Consider the following 14,718-nt stretch of genomic DNA (forward strand, 5'->3'; position numbering starts at 1 on the left):
CTGGTTGGCTGCTTAAGGGATGTTTAGTTTCATTATTCTAGCATTATATGGTCTTTAGTCTAATAGAGAAGGGTAGAATTTCGTCTGATGTTTGTCGATTTCATATAATTGGCACAATATGAGATTTAAAATTTATCTTAAATCGAGCCTCGCTTTTTGGACTCGATCGTCAACTCGTCATCTTTTTATTTTATTTTATTTCTTAGTTTGAAAGCTTGTCGTGTGAATTCTCCGGATGTTTAAGCCTTCTTTGCTGTAACTGGATGCAAACGAGATTGCATCAAATGCTCCGTTGGATCGAAGGCAACTATGACTGGAGAGCGAAGTAATCAGTCAAGCAAGAAAGAACTATCGAAGCAGAGAAATGCAAGCACTCTCATTTCTCACAACAACTGCTGGTCAACAGTTTCATCAGCCCGAGAACTTGGCCATTCACACTACCGTCTACTAGCGAGGCGAGAAAATCCGCTTTCTGCATTGCAAATATCTGCAAATATCTCGTCTCTCGCGAAATGTATTTCCCGCCTTATCCATTCTATAACCACGTGAGTAAGTGCCACCTGACGGGTTTTCTTTGAATCGACGTTAAGTTTCGGTTAAATCTCCCCAATGACGTGGTGTGAAGTAGTTTAAAGTTTGAGCTGTACCGGAAAACATCTCACCCATCGTTCGCATTGTGCCGTTTCTTTGGTGCTTACTTACTTTTTCCATCTAGTATTTACGTCTCCAAGGAGCCAAATGAAAGAAAATCGAATAACTTTTCTGACAAAACCCAGTGTATCAAATACTACACAAATGTACTGTTGGAGACCTAAAACATGGAGTTTCATCAGGTGTCATGGACAATTCAGGATTTCAGGTGCCAGGGCGATCACGATGACCAAACATTATCCATTTGCCAATTTTCCATGTGCAAGAGGCCAGCAAAGGTAAGCCAGTTTGAGTTAATTTGTTTCGGTGTGTATTCCTACTGCTGGCCGACCGCATGGCCAACCCTGTCGTTCACGCTTCAATTTTGAGGGACAGCTTGTCAGGTTATTCTGTTTTCAACGCAATTAAATACGATTAGACAACAAAGACGTGTGTTTTCTGTTTTCAAGAGGCTAGGCTTTTTGTTTCCAAGATCGCTGACATTTTTTCCCCTCTCAGCCCACGAAACTCGTAGCTTATTGAATAATGTTTTCAAACTAGGCTTGATTTGCAGATTTAATTATTGAATTCTTTTCATTTTTTCGGCCCAACCACGAAACGTTCAACAAAGAATGCCTATCATCGTCAGAATGCACCAATTTATGCCTGCTTTCGTCTTGATATTGGATACAAACTATGCCCGAATTCGATGACATGTGGTGGAATGTTACAATAGTTCTTGATTTCTGAGGATGTAATTAGAACCAGGAATTTAAATTAAGGACTTCGTTATTAAATCATCCCTCTCCGAAAGTTTCAAACTCGATTCCTTGACTTGGGTTTGTTGCTCGACAGTCTCAAACCGAGTACAATGACTAATGTTAGGAAGTAATTACAGCATCGAAGAAGAGAGCCGAAAATTTTCCTAAGAATCGCCATTTCAATTACCCACGTAGGATTCTGCTGGTCGTTTCCCCCTACAACAGTTACAAACTATACTGTAAGTTTGCTGGGAATTGTTCATTACTGATTCATGCAGAATTAATCCCCGAGTTGAGGGATGGATGGATGCTTGGTTACAGAAGAAGTTTCCTTGATTGATACGAATAATGCACTCGTACGTCTACAGACTTTCTGTTCAAATTACAAAGAATTCTTAATCCGATAACCAATGCACATGAATAACTAATGCCTACAAGTTACTAGAAAAGGATAGTTCTGCTGCTGCTGCTGTCGCGTTTCTCTGTCGACCTTTTCTCTCTTTTAAATTTCGGTTGCCATGGCAAAAGTTGTTGGTCTTTTGTGTAACGAATCCATATGTGCCTGCCACTATACCTTCCACATGTCGTCGAGCTTGGTTCATCTCCGGTCCGTGTTCTCTTTTTCCGCACTAAATATTGCAACGGTTCGCCACCACAAAAGCCAAGACAGGAAATAAGATTATTTTCCGCAAAAGTCCCGCCATTCACTTTGGTAGATTGGCGGTAAATGTCTCAAACCACGAATTTCTTTTTAGGACACAGATCTCGTTTTACTATGAGACAGTCAGACTTGGCGTCGGGTCTGCGCATTCTTTGTTCGGCCTTTCTCGGCATGTAATGGAGGCTGTATAAATATATATGGCAGCAATCGATAAAGAATAATAAAAGAAAAAAAGACCGTCTGTCGTGTTTTTCAGGGAATTGTCCAGCTGAGGGGGAAGAAAAAAACCGGCAACAACTTTTGATAACTTTGTACAACCAGCAAAATAGGTTAGACGAACTTGTCAGAACAGTCCAAGTACGGCCTCTCAAAATTGAATTGATGCGAATGCAGAGGGAGAACAAAAAAAGGGAGTCGCCTTTTCTATACAGCACGTATTTGCTTTTTATAGAATAACAAGTGTAACTGAAGAAATGACGTAGGCCTCTTTCTTACAGCGCCTGCAGAACAATAGTGAGGAGGAATCTTTTGCATTATGGATGTTGGGGTCACTTGAGTGGGGACTGATGATGCTATTTTGACTGCCTGAAAAAATAGTCCGCTCGTGAAATTAGATAGTCAAACAAACTTGTTTCATCTTTTCTATTGCAAAATCAATTAGAGAGAATTTCTTTTTCGGTACTCATCTGTCTCTTTTGTGCGTTTGTCGGTGAACTCTGTTGAATGATGTATAGGCCCAACAGTTTCTACATGCACAGACAGGCCCATGTCGGCGGTATTCAGCGCATTTCGTCGTCGGAACCAAAGGATCATTACTGCCGGAAGGCTTGTTTCGATTCTTTTCTTCTTCCCCCCTTTTTTTTCACTGGGTTCCTGCTTTTTCTCCGTCCAGGATCTGAAAAAAAAAAATAGTTTTCATCTCTGTTGTATTTATAGTTTTCATCATTCCGGCTATTTTCACGGCATCAGTTCTGGATGAAGATGAAAAACATACTGAATGCAATAGAGAAAAACTCGTCTTCATGCTAGAGTAATGAAGACAACGACAGGCATGAAAGAATAGGAACGAAATCCCCCTCTTCTTTACCCGTCTCATTCAGATTCTGCTGATGAGATGGATTATGATGAGATTAGACTCCCCTACTGGAGTGGCCATACAATCCAGTGTGGTGGTACGGGAAATTTTCTCTTTCACTTGTAATCCGCAAAGAGTTTCACGGACTTCCATCTCTTTCGATTCAAGTCCACTCCACTCTTGAATGCGACGAATGGACAGATGAAAGGAATAAGCTGGGTTTCATTATACGTTTTGTTCCCGCTCTAGCGGTTGCCGGTAGATAACGACGCTTGCCTGTTTAATGATGTCTTAGCGCACGAACAGGATTGAATTCTTATCAATTTCACTCTTCTATTAAATTCATCTTGTTTTTTTTTCCCTTACTTTCTCACTAATAAAGCAGTCGACGTAAATATCGTATCATCAATTTTGCGTTTAGACACTTAATCTAATCGGGAAGAAAGAAAAGTGAATACAAGAAATGGCGGGATTCCAATTGTCCATTTATGCGAATTTTTCTTCACGTTTGATGTTTTTGAGAGGCGAACTGGATATGTCGTAGGCGATTGGTTTTGTGACGTCAACAGAGTCCTATCATCATCATCATCATTCATTGTTCGTGACAGTCGTATCAGAATGAAATCTTTTGTTTATCCTCTCCGGTTCTTTTCTTTTAACTTTTCTTTTTTCCTGTCCATTACTCTTTTCGCGTTCATTTGCCATTCAGTAAATTTGTAATGACTTGCTCCTGCTTTGAGTTGCATTACTCACAATGGTGGCGCTGAGAAAGATAAAAGCTTACTAGTAAAGTAAAGTGAATGTTTTCAATCTTGATGCCTGGTATGAATGGAGCCAGCGGAAGCGCCAAAATAGCAACGGGCTATTTCTTTTTTCCCTTCTATACGCATAGCTAGAGTAAACATAGTCCCAGATATGTCAATAGCTGATGCCCTATGGGGCTCCTGCTGCTCCCCTTTTTTTTATTATTATTATTATTCTGGGAACTGCGTGTGTCTGCGTTGCAAGAATGTCGCACACTGCAGTCGACCTTTTCCAAGACATTGATTTTTTATTTTATGTCTCCCGTTATTCGAGTTGCCGGTCCACCTGCCTTTCCACACTATGAAGCCCTCGGCTTATTCAGTCAGACGTGAGACGAATGAATATTTTATTTACCCCCTGAATTTTATGTGGAATGTTGTTTAATTTTTGAACGCCATCGATTTACGACTCTTCGAAATGTCAGTCGCCTGACAGTTCTGGATTTTTTTTTTCGTTCCAGTGTCAGAAAAACTGAATGGTGGGCGTCAGTCAACATTTCAGGGTCTGAATCCTCTTCTTTCTCGCGTTCAAGTGGAAATAACGGAAATGATTTAATATGTAACTCTACTCTCAGTCTTGTTTCTCACCGCAAAGATACGTGTCAGTCCTGTGATTATGCTCTTGACGGTAGCACAAGCACAAAGAGAAATATTCCAATGGGATTTTTCTTTTTGTTGTATTCCGACGAACTTGTTGGATATGTACCGTGCTCAAACGCATCGTTTTATGTAGTGCTGTAGTCAAGATCGATAATTCCAATTAATTTTTCCCCGAAGTGTAAAATTGCCCACTTCATATTGCGTCTTAACATTTGATACCCAACATAAACTTAAGCCGATTGTATGTCAGCGCTCGCCGTACTCTGACGATTTTGAGGCTCTTTTTTTTATTGCTTAAATTTCCACCACTGTCTATTTTGGTGTTTATTGAATATTCTCGATCGATGGAATCAACAATCTCGCAGCCACCCTTTACTCGACAGCACCTCAATTTGAAGTTCCCAGAACCGTTTGAGCGCGTTGGAGGAGGGAAAAGTTCAAATGAATTTCCGCAATCTGGACAATTTTTATTGTTATTTGCTTAGCAACATCGGATGAAGCCTAGTGTGATTTTCTTCGATTTCACAGCCACTTTTCATTTGATTGAGGGACTTGTTCCGTCAATCTTACTGTTTTTTGTTTTTTGTTTTGTTTTTTTTTGTTTTTTATTTTATTGCGGGCATGGTATTAAAACAGTTGGCTTCTCTAAGAGGAATTTTTCCGTTTGTTACTTTTGGCCACTTTTGGTTACAGTCGTTTTCGCGCTTAAGGAATACAAAATACCAAGTTCCAAGGCCTACCATTTTTTTGTTTGGTAGTCAGAAGAAAATACGGTTTTAAGTATTTTGTGAAATCGCATTCGGCGTTCAATGCTGAGATTAAGAGGATGGAAACAAAGTCAGCGATCATGCACGGCCGGCAGTGGACCGTAGCGCGTGAATTGATTGAAGGCGGTCCGGATGAGCCGGAGTACACATGCGTGTGGCTGGGATGCACTTCGAATTGAAAAAAAAGCACACCCCGGAATCAAGTGAAATCAAGGTACAGTGTGTTGACTGTTGACAGTTGACCTCAGTGAATGCAACCTAACTCACCGCAGCCTTGGCATCTGAGAATAGGCTCACAAAGTTCCTTTTGATGTGAGAACAATAATTCGTTAACTTATTAATCGACACTAGGATTAACAATTGATTTGATTGTACTGGTTCCACGCTGCACAATTGCCGATTGATTCCGACGAATCAAACAACTTGGCGCAGGTGTCGTTTCGGTCGCACCGAGATACTTTTTTGTCGTCATTCACCCGTTTTCTTTCTATCGAATTCTTTCTTCACGAGGCACAATAATGATGGAACTTTTTCGAGCCTGACCGAGCAAGTCTAGGTAATATTGAAAGCTGAATTGTAAATTACTTGTACGGTTGATTCTCTTTTTACTTTGTTGCTTTTTCAGTTTTCCATTCATGTTTTTCCTTAGATTCGATCGATTCGATCAACAAAAACATGATTTTTTGACGAACCGGAAACTCCTTGTTTGCGTGTAATATTTCCGTTCCACTCGGTTTTGTCTTGTTTGTCTCGAGTCAATGCTAAGATGCCATGGCGTTGCGTTCTAAAAATAAAATGGCAGACGCATGTGAATTTGAACGATTCGTACCTTTTGACGTTGCGACATTTTCCATTTCTTTGTCAGTGATAGATTATATCCCTCTATAATCTTTCAGCATTAGTGAAGTCGAAGGACTCGTTTTCTTCCGACTTTTTCCTTCACGTTTTTTTTCCCGGAAATCCCATTGGGTATTTTTGTTGTCATCTGTGAAATGTACAGGAGATTAAGAGTTTGTTTGGATTTAAATGGATGCGGGAAAATTGAGAAAAAGGTCTCCAAGGCACTGTTGGTCAATGTCTGACGTCAGTCTTCTGCATTATCGGCTGGGAACAAAGAGATCCATTTCAAATACAGTCATTCCGCTGATCCGAGTCGTCTGTACGGTTGATTGCATCATTCGAACATCACGTTTGTCTACCCAAGTGTTGCCAAGCCAACAATCGCAACGTGACACACACACAACCGATCGCTTGAATAAATCAGAATAAACACCCAACACGATTTCAAATGTAGGTCTCAGGATCGTAATTCATGCAAGGCCAATTTGATAGCTGCACTGCTGCCTCCGAACGGAATTTGGCCGGAACAGCACACTGTGATTTCTGATTGAAATTTTGCGAGTCGAAGCGCCCGAAATAGGAAATGGTTGGCATGTCCTTGTCAATCCCGAATTCCTGCCGCCTGCCGCCAAGTTGTCATAATGGGATTCAAAATAGCGTGGCAGTCGGTCAAATGACGCATTTTGACGGAGCGACCTTATTCAGTGCTGGCCAAGACTGGGGAACCATATAGCAATTGAGAGTTGTACGGCGAAGCTCACAAGTACTTGCATATCGTTATAGTCCCAGCTTCTTTGACTATATGGATATACAGGAGCCTTGAAATAAGCTTCGTGCGTGTTTGCTTCCATGTGTCATAATCGCCGGCACACCAACTGGCGAAGGCAATCTCTTCTTTTTGTAAACTCTTCCCTACTACTACAGAAACTGGCACACTGTATGTATAACGGTTCGATATTTTGGTTGGTAAACACAACACCCGATACAACAACGCGTAGTATGAGTTGTGTATGCTAAAACAAAAAGACTATCTCAAATAACGTTTCCATGGCAACTATTGTTTTTGTATCCCTTTTTCTATAAAACGCTTTAGTTGCCATTGCACATTTGTGTCCATTCTCCTCCTGTCATAAACTTAAACTGAATGATGCGCAGCAGGAACACTGTTTCTTTTATACACCGAATGTGTCAAGTGGAGCTGTTGAGATTTGCTGAAACTTGTGTTTTCGCCCAGAAGGAGGGTTTGGCCCTGCGTTCGTCTCTTCTTAGAATCGCGGTGACACTCGTCATGAACGGAGTTAATAGACAACGACATCCTGACATAACTAGGAAGTCGCTGACAATCAACCAGCAATTCGACGTCTAAGTTAGACGGATGGACCTGGTCGCGGTTGCGACGGGCTTTTCTGTGGTATTCGCCATATTTTTTGGCAAGGATGTTGGATCTCATCCGAGTATGGCAGGCATTGAGAATCGTTGGAGAGAAGCCTAAACGGGGATTATGTAAGCAAAGAGCTTGTCACACTGTCAAATTACCGTTAGTGACTAAGTGAGCGACGGTTCGATTTCGTTTCCCTTTTTAAAAAGTATCGCATTTCATTTTCCCGTTTAAAAAGTATTAAATTTCATTTCACTCGTCGCCACTTATAGCATGTTGTCCACTACTCGTCGACATGGTAAAAGTTTAAAGATTGCGAACCAAAAGAGAAGAGGCAAGACGTGTGCTGCATATTGCTTTTTCCATTCAAGTCGTGTTGCTTGGCAACGATGGCCTCGTTTTCTTTTTTGTTATTTGCACTAGTAACAGACTTGAATCGTCTCTATTCTTAATCTTGACGCTTGTCTTGTGTAACGTTTGTTATCGACTTCACAGATGTGTCGGTGTGTCATATTTGCGTCGCATTCGCACTAACAAGGCTCAAGTAGCTATTGTGTCTCATTTGAAAGAAGTTGCACGCTTGTCCTCTCGTCTTATTTGTCGTTTGTATGCTACACTTCTGTCCCCAATCCAAGTTAACTATTCTTTCTTCGGAATCTCTTACGTGTTTCCGGTTGGAACTAGTAGTAAACCACCTTTGAATGATGAAGTGTACACAGCGTAGGAAACGGAGCAAAGCTACTTATGGCGTATGCTGAATATATATGTAGCAGGTACGCGACACGCACGAAAAACCGGAATCATCGATCCATGTTCCAGTTTAATTCTGTACGGCAGAATGAAAGAGATCAGGATCGTGATTGAAAATATTGTCGGTAATGTTTTTTTCTTCTACGTTAGATTCGTGGGTGTCCTTGTCCATTCAGCTGATTCATATCGCATCTTTTTTTTTTGAAAGAATTTTATTTTTGTATGTAGAAAAATGAAAGGGAGAAAATATTCAAAGCAAATCCTGTTTTTTTCCTTCCGGATTGGTAGCGGAGCGACTAGTTCGTGGTTGTTGAAGAATAAATGCTACATGGCTCAGGACGACCAGTGATGTATTAATGCAAGTGTTAGTTACAGCGTCTGCGTTTAAATATGCGTAACTGAAGTATGTTACTGGTGTCTGGCGCCGGTACCGGTAAACCGCTTATAAATTTTTTCCCCCCACGAATCCGGCTAAAACTATTCATGCATTAATAATTTCTGTATCGCTAACTTCATCGCGAAACCGTCTTCAAAGAGAAGCGTATATATATAGTGTTCTTTCATTTCTGGCGCTCTTTGGAGGCACTCGTGTTATGATGCTGTTTCCTTGCGTGATTCTCCCTAATTGGCAATTACGCAACGTCACTGCGACACTCAACTAGTTGGGCATCGAAATTATAAAAAAAAAAAAAAAAAAAAAAAACACACATGAGATGAGACGTGATTGAGAAATTTACATTTTATTTGTGTTTTTTAAATGATATCCCCTTCATTCTTTATTTTTCGTCGCTAAAAAAAAAGTCAGACACGTGATTCTATTTTTAGCCACAAAGTCAACAAACAACAGAAACTGCTTATTTTTTTAATCATCTCGAGCATCTGCTTAAATGACGAGCCCTTCAGCAGCGGCTTGGTGAGATGGTATCGAATCAATCACGATGCTAGAGCCATCATTTCCGCCCAGCCACAAAATCAATCATGCAATATGATTGAGACCCGAGTCTTGGCGATACGATCAATGTTCCGCCAACCAAAACTGGTCAAAATAAAGTGGAATCGATTCTTCTTCTCGCGAGTTAAACGGTGAAATTTGCCATCTGAACCGTCTGGCTTGACACGTCTGGGCTTTGGGTGACGTCCAGTTTCAGCCATCAAAGGCTAGGATTTACAGGGAATAAAATTGCTTTTTACTTCTTTGCGGTTTGATTAAGTGGCGGGCGGGCGGGCTTGCTGATTGCTGGAAACGAGCCAGTTCGTATATTTTCGAGTTAAAGTTCCCCAAAACATTTCAACTTTTTTTTTTCTGGTTTGAGGGAAAATGTAAGCAGACTGCGGTCGATATACTTTAATCAATTGGTATTATACATTTCAAGAACGAGTTTGCTGTTTAGCATCTGGATGTCCGTCTTATGGTATAATATGTAATTATACCAAACGAACTTGATCAGATTTCCCTTGTGTGCGGGTTCTTCCTTTTTCCCCCCGAAACCGATGCTTTCCTACACAGACACACACATAATATGGCGCAGCGCTATATAGATCGGTTGAGTAAACGAGAGAAAATGACAAAACCTTCTTGCCGAGAGACCTGTCGGGCTGTCGGCTAATACGAAACAGACATCATCTTTTCATCTGCCAGCTACCGCAGCTGGGTGATCTCATTTTCTTTGCGTCAACCTCAGCACTAGACTCTTTTTTTTTTTGTCTCACTTCATCCTCGGCATTTTTTTCAGTGATAAATTCTCCGTGATTAAACTAAATTCCTGGGTCGACTTGTCACGTAAATTTTGTGCTGTATAATACCAACGCTTGCCGTATATTATACTGTGCGTAGAAGAAGCTTGTAAAGCTCTTTTAACCCATACTTCTCACAGCCTCTTCTATTTGATTAGTTTAGGACCTCTGGTAATCATTTTTCTTTGTTGGTTTTAGCGAACTCCATTTTCATACGAGTAACAAGTTTTTTGTGTTTATTCTTTTTTTTTCGCATCTTTTCGTCGCGCAATAGAAAATAGGGAAATGCCAGTAGATTGAGGCACGATGGAGAAACGTACGAACATGTTTGAAGACGTTTCCTGTGCTTAAATGGATTAGGAATCAGCAGCCATCGCAACTTGAGGCTTGCTACGTATAACCGTTGTAGATGAATAAGCCAAGGCGCATTCGAGACAATTTGGGAGGGGGCAAACAACCAGCAGAGAAGCTCAGGTAGACTACGTAATACCTTGTACTTTGGCGAAACTTTGTCATTTCTAGCAGCGGCTACCTTCTCTGTATATTAAATACCTTTGTGGAGGTACTGTACAGGAGCAGCAGTAGATGCACATCAAAGTGAATAGTTTCGTTACTCCTCCAGTTTCGCCGTCGTCGTCGTCGTCGTCGTCGACGTAACTGGCAAGTGCGCAGAAAGCGGGTAATAACTTTCGGGTGCTTTGCTCTGAATGCGACGTTCCCGCATGCACGCATCATCGCCATGCCTTCAAGTACCCACACCACGGCTATTCAGGCAAGAAAATAAAGCCTTTAAAGAGAAAAATTAGTTGACGGTTATTATATACCTTTTGCGTTTCTCAATTTTTTTCCTATTTCTCAGTCGACCGGGTGGTTAACTAGAAACAGTTAAACCTTCAACAGCAGTAACATTAGCTCTGTCGATTTATCTTTCTTTCTTTGACTTCTTGCTGCTGTCATTAAAGCTTCTTGGACTTGAAACCGGCCAATCAAGATGCCCGTGTTTGGCGTCCTTTCCGCTTAGTTTGTTTCGTCACTTGCAATTTACACGCTGTTCCGAAGCACCCACTAATGTCGTCAGACTGTTCTGCTATCTGACTGCCATTCAAAGCATTAACACACGCATGCACGTCTCATAATCATCCATGTTATACCAATGCTCGTCATTGGTCCGAATGCGATGTCCGACGATGCGTGTAGCGTCCGCCAAGTGGTTGGCTGCAGGGAATTCAATGTCGGGATTCTGATTCGGTGGGAACACGAATGACATTTGCTTTACAGTAGAGTTTCTATGCAAGCATGGGAAACTTAATTTCGACTTGGTGTTTCTCGACCCTGGAGGCTGAAAAGTGTGTAAACCCAAGTGTAATCAAAGTGACAGAATCAAGTGACATGATTCCGTGCTGATATCTTGTAAAACGCCATCTCTTATAACGATCTTTACTTTGGCAAATGTCAGCCGTCTCGGAGTTGCAAATGGGAAAAGATAGCAACAACTCTGGTGTCGAGACGGTAGACTCGTGTGTTTCTCTGTTGTCACTCCCGTTTGTCACTCCCGTTTAAATTGGTCGCCCCTTTGGTAGATTTTCCTATGCCTCGTCAGCGGGGTGTTGGAAAGAGCTTAATCAGCGGGGCTTTTCGCTGGGTTGTTGAGCTTGTAATTGACCTTTTGGGATTTTAAAAAGTCTTAGCGCTAACGCTGTTGGATGGCTCGCGTCATTCACGATGAAGATTCATTAATGCGGCCTGTTTTTCGGATGATTTGAGTTTGAGAACTCTTGAGGTAAAGGGGTCCGCCTTCTACTCAGCCGAGTAACGAGATTCCATCAAACGGGTTGCGACAGATCGAAGGAAAGACGGCTGATGAATCTAATCAGCAAGTATGCAAAAATCGTAAAGCAGATGACAATTACGCCCCCACCTTTTTGTAACACAGCGATCTGTCAGCACTTGCGACATCTCGACAATTTGTTCATTCACAATTTCCCTCGGCTGTCCACATTTCTGAAATATTCCTGGAAACATTAATGTAAATCATTTTGAAACGCCACATTCATTCTTGACTGTTTATACCGTGAGTACCAAACACATGGCGGTACTTTTGAAAAAAAAAAAAAAAAAATTACTTTAATACTTTTGAAAAAGTAATTCTCTCCAACACGTGTAAGGCCGACAGAAAGGCGGATCTGACAAGTGCCGTTTTCGACTTCCGCCAATCTTCTTCATTGCGTTGAAAGTAGAATTATTTTATTTGGGCACTTGTGATCCGATCACGTGGAAAATAGGAACTTTGTCCAAATAGGTCTTGATTTCATCAACGTTAAAAAAAAAATGTAAATAAATTAGTAAAGACGTGTTTTGTTCATTCCGTCATTGGATTGCCGCCCAAACAATCTATAAGTTGATTTGCGCGTCAGACTTTTGCGCTGTTGACTTGAGCGATGAAATTTCAGCTTTGAAGAGGGGCGACGACGAAGTTACCGGAGAAATCACCGAAAGCTTTTCCCGACTCCCTTTGATTCACAGCCTTGCTGCCCTCGTCATATTCAAACTGGTTTCCAATGATGGGCGCTTTAAATACATCGGGAATGGCTTCAGGTTCGTCGGAATGTTTTTATTTTTCAAAATCACTTCGTAGAAAAGGACGTTGGGGTATTAACTGCTGAGCAATAAGTCCCTTGATTGGAATGAGAATAGTGCACGCTGTACAAGAATACATCTGCCCCTTGATATCTTCGGTGAGTTGCCAAAAGAACCTCATATCTTCTTCTTCTCCGGTCTAATAATCGGTAAACATGAATAACACATGTGTATGCACTCGCCGCTCGAAAAGAAGCTCACAAATCGCTTGCGTCTTCAAATATGAATATCTGTACTTATGTAAGGAGCATGCGGGCAGCTGTGTAGTGGTCTGGCTTTGTATAATCCTTCGATGAGTGGGTTCAAGTTCAGGGTGGTATGAATCTCTCAATAGAGACGTCTTTCTCCCCCTTTACTCTCTCCTTTCCTTATCCCGTTCATCTAGTCTGTCTGTGTGTGTGTGTTTGTATGTAACACAACGTTATGTGCGTCTACTCGTGTTTAATTTGTCCGCACAACAAATTCGGCTATTTGCGCAGCATAAACACGGTGAAATGTTGTTGTCGAGCTCGTCGGAACGATAAAGTTCCAACCTTCTCCGTCTCTGGTGTCACTTGTTGTAGCAACCAGTGCTAAGCGGACCACCCACAAATGTTGGGAAAAGGTTAAGCTGTACGATAACAACTCGACGTTGGAGTCTGTCGGCGAAAAAGTAAAATAAAACAGCATATATAGAGGCATGTGGGTCCCAATTTATTATCAAGGGTTTTTGTGCGCTGCACTTGCATGCCTAATACAGGTTGTAAGTTACGGGATCGATCGATAAAAAGTTCCGACTAGGACTATAGGCATCGACCGAGTCGGAGAAAACCCAACAACAACAACGCAACTTTGAACTTTTGTAGCACAGTACGTGTACATCAAACAAGAATGGGTTAGACTAACTTTCTAAAACACGTCAACTCAGGCTCCTCAAATTGAATTGCAGACGGACAAAGGTCTTTTTTTTTTTTTTTTTTTTTTTCTCTCGTGAAGAACTCGCGGTGTGCGTCCGTATGCACAGCCAGTCGTACCAATTCTCAGAGCTGTCCTGGAGATACCGACTGACCTGTCAAAGTAGGGTACCCGACAAATGAATCTTTGATACCGATGCTTATATGACCGGTTTGAATTATTCGTATTTGAACCTTGGAGATGCTACTCTATACTTATGGGGCATATTTTTGTGTGTTGTGTGTGAGATTCAGCTCTTGGAAGATTGGTTCGTCTTACTGTCTCTTACCTTTTGCCTGCCATCAAACAAAGCAACATCAATTATTCCCCCTTTTATCGATTTTCTGAGCAAACTTAATCAGTGATGTGCACGTCAACGGGATTTGTTGACGTACCAAAAAAACGTAGAAGTCATACGTATTTTAAAAGTACTACGTAATAAGTCAAAAAAAAACGTCAACGTAACGTAAATTTTTTCATACTTCAAACGTATGACGTTACGTCACATATACATCATTACATTATTTATTGCTATTGCCCATAATATACACAGATTGCATTTGGAAAAAATAAGAATGAAAATTAAACATGGAGGGCTATTTTTAGAAGAATTAAAATTTAATAAATTTAAAATGGCAGACGAATTTTCGCAAAGCAAATGTTGCCAAATTTTTAAAATTGTTTCTTGACTTTTACGGTAAACTCATAACTGGACTTTTTTACACGTCAAAAGTATACGTAAAAAGTCAGTATTTTTTTTCACTTACGTAGAAGTCACCGTAAACTTCAAAAACAAGGAAAATTGACGTAACGTACGACGTAACGTCAAATTTTCGAATAAGTCACCGTATGACGTGCACATCACTGAACTTAATGCCGATTCTTTCTTTCTTTCTGAAATTTGGAATGCCAAAATAGGCGAACAGGGGAGGGAAGAAAGAGAAGGGCATCCAACTCATCACAGTTGAAATGAAAAGGGAAAAGGGAAATTCTTTTACTAGCGATTCTGATGAGATTTTCGATTTGGCTCGTTTCGACAGTCGAGTCGGAGCTGGGTCCCACACATTTCGTCTCGAATTGAGGGGCTGTGGGCGGTTTCAACCGGAAATTGATAACGGAACTGAACTTCTTTCCTTTCAACTTTCTTTG

The 14,718-nt window shown here is 41.1% G+C and overlaps 1 protein-coding gene across 1 annotated transcript in view; it reads left to right on the top strand.

Moving 5' to 3' along the window:
* Positions 1 to 596: 596 nt before the first annotated feature.
* Positions 597 to 14,718, top strand: part of LOC124190690 — a 33,161-nt gene continuing 19,039 nt past the window's right edge. The window contains exon 1 of the mRNA XM_046583541.1: positions 597 to 929. The gene's annotated coding sequence lies outside the window, so the exon portion shown is untranslated. The remainder of the gene's footprint in view (positions 930 to 14,718) is intronic.

Source organism: Daphnia pulex, chromosome 1 (genome assembly GCF_021134715.1).
Source record: "Daphnia pulex isolate KAP4 chromosome 1, ASM2113471v1".
Classification (NCBI taxonomy): domain Eukaryota; kingdom Metazoa; phylum Arthropoda; class Branchiopoda; order Diplostraca; family Daphniidae; genus Daphnia; species Daphnia pulex.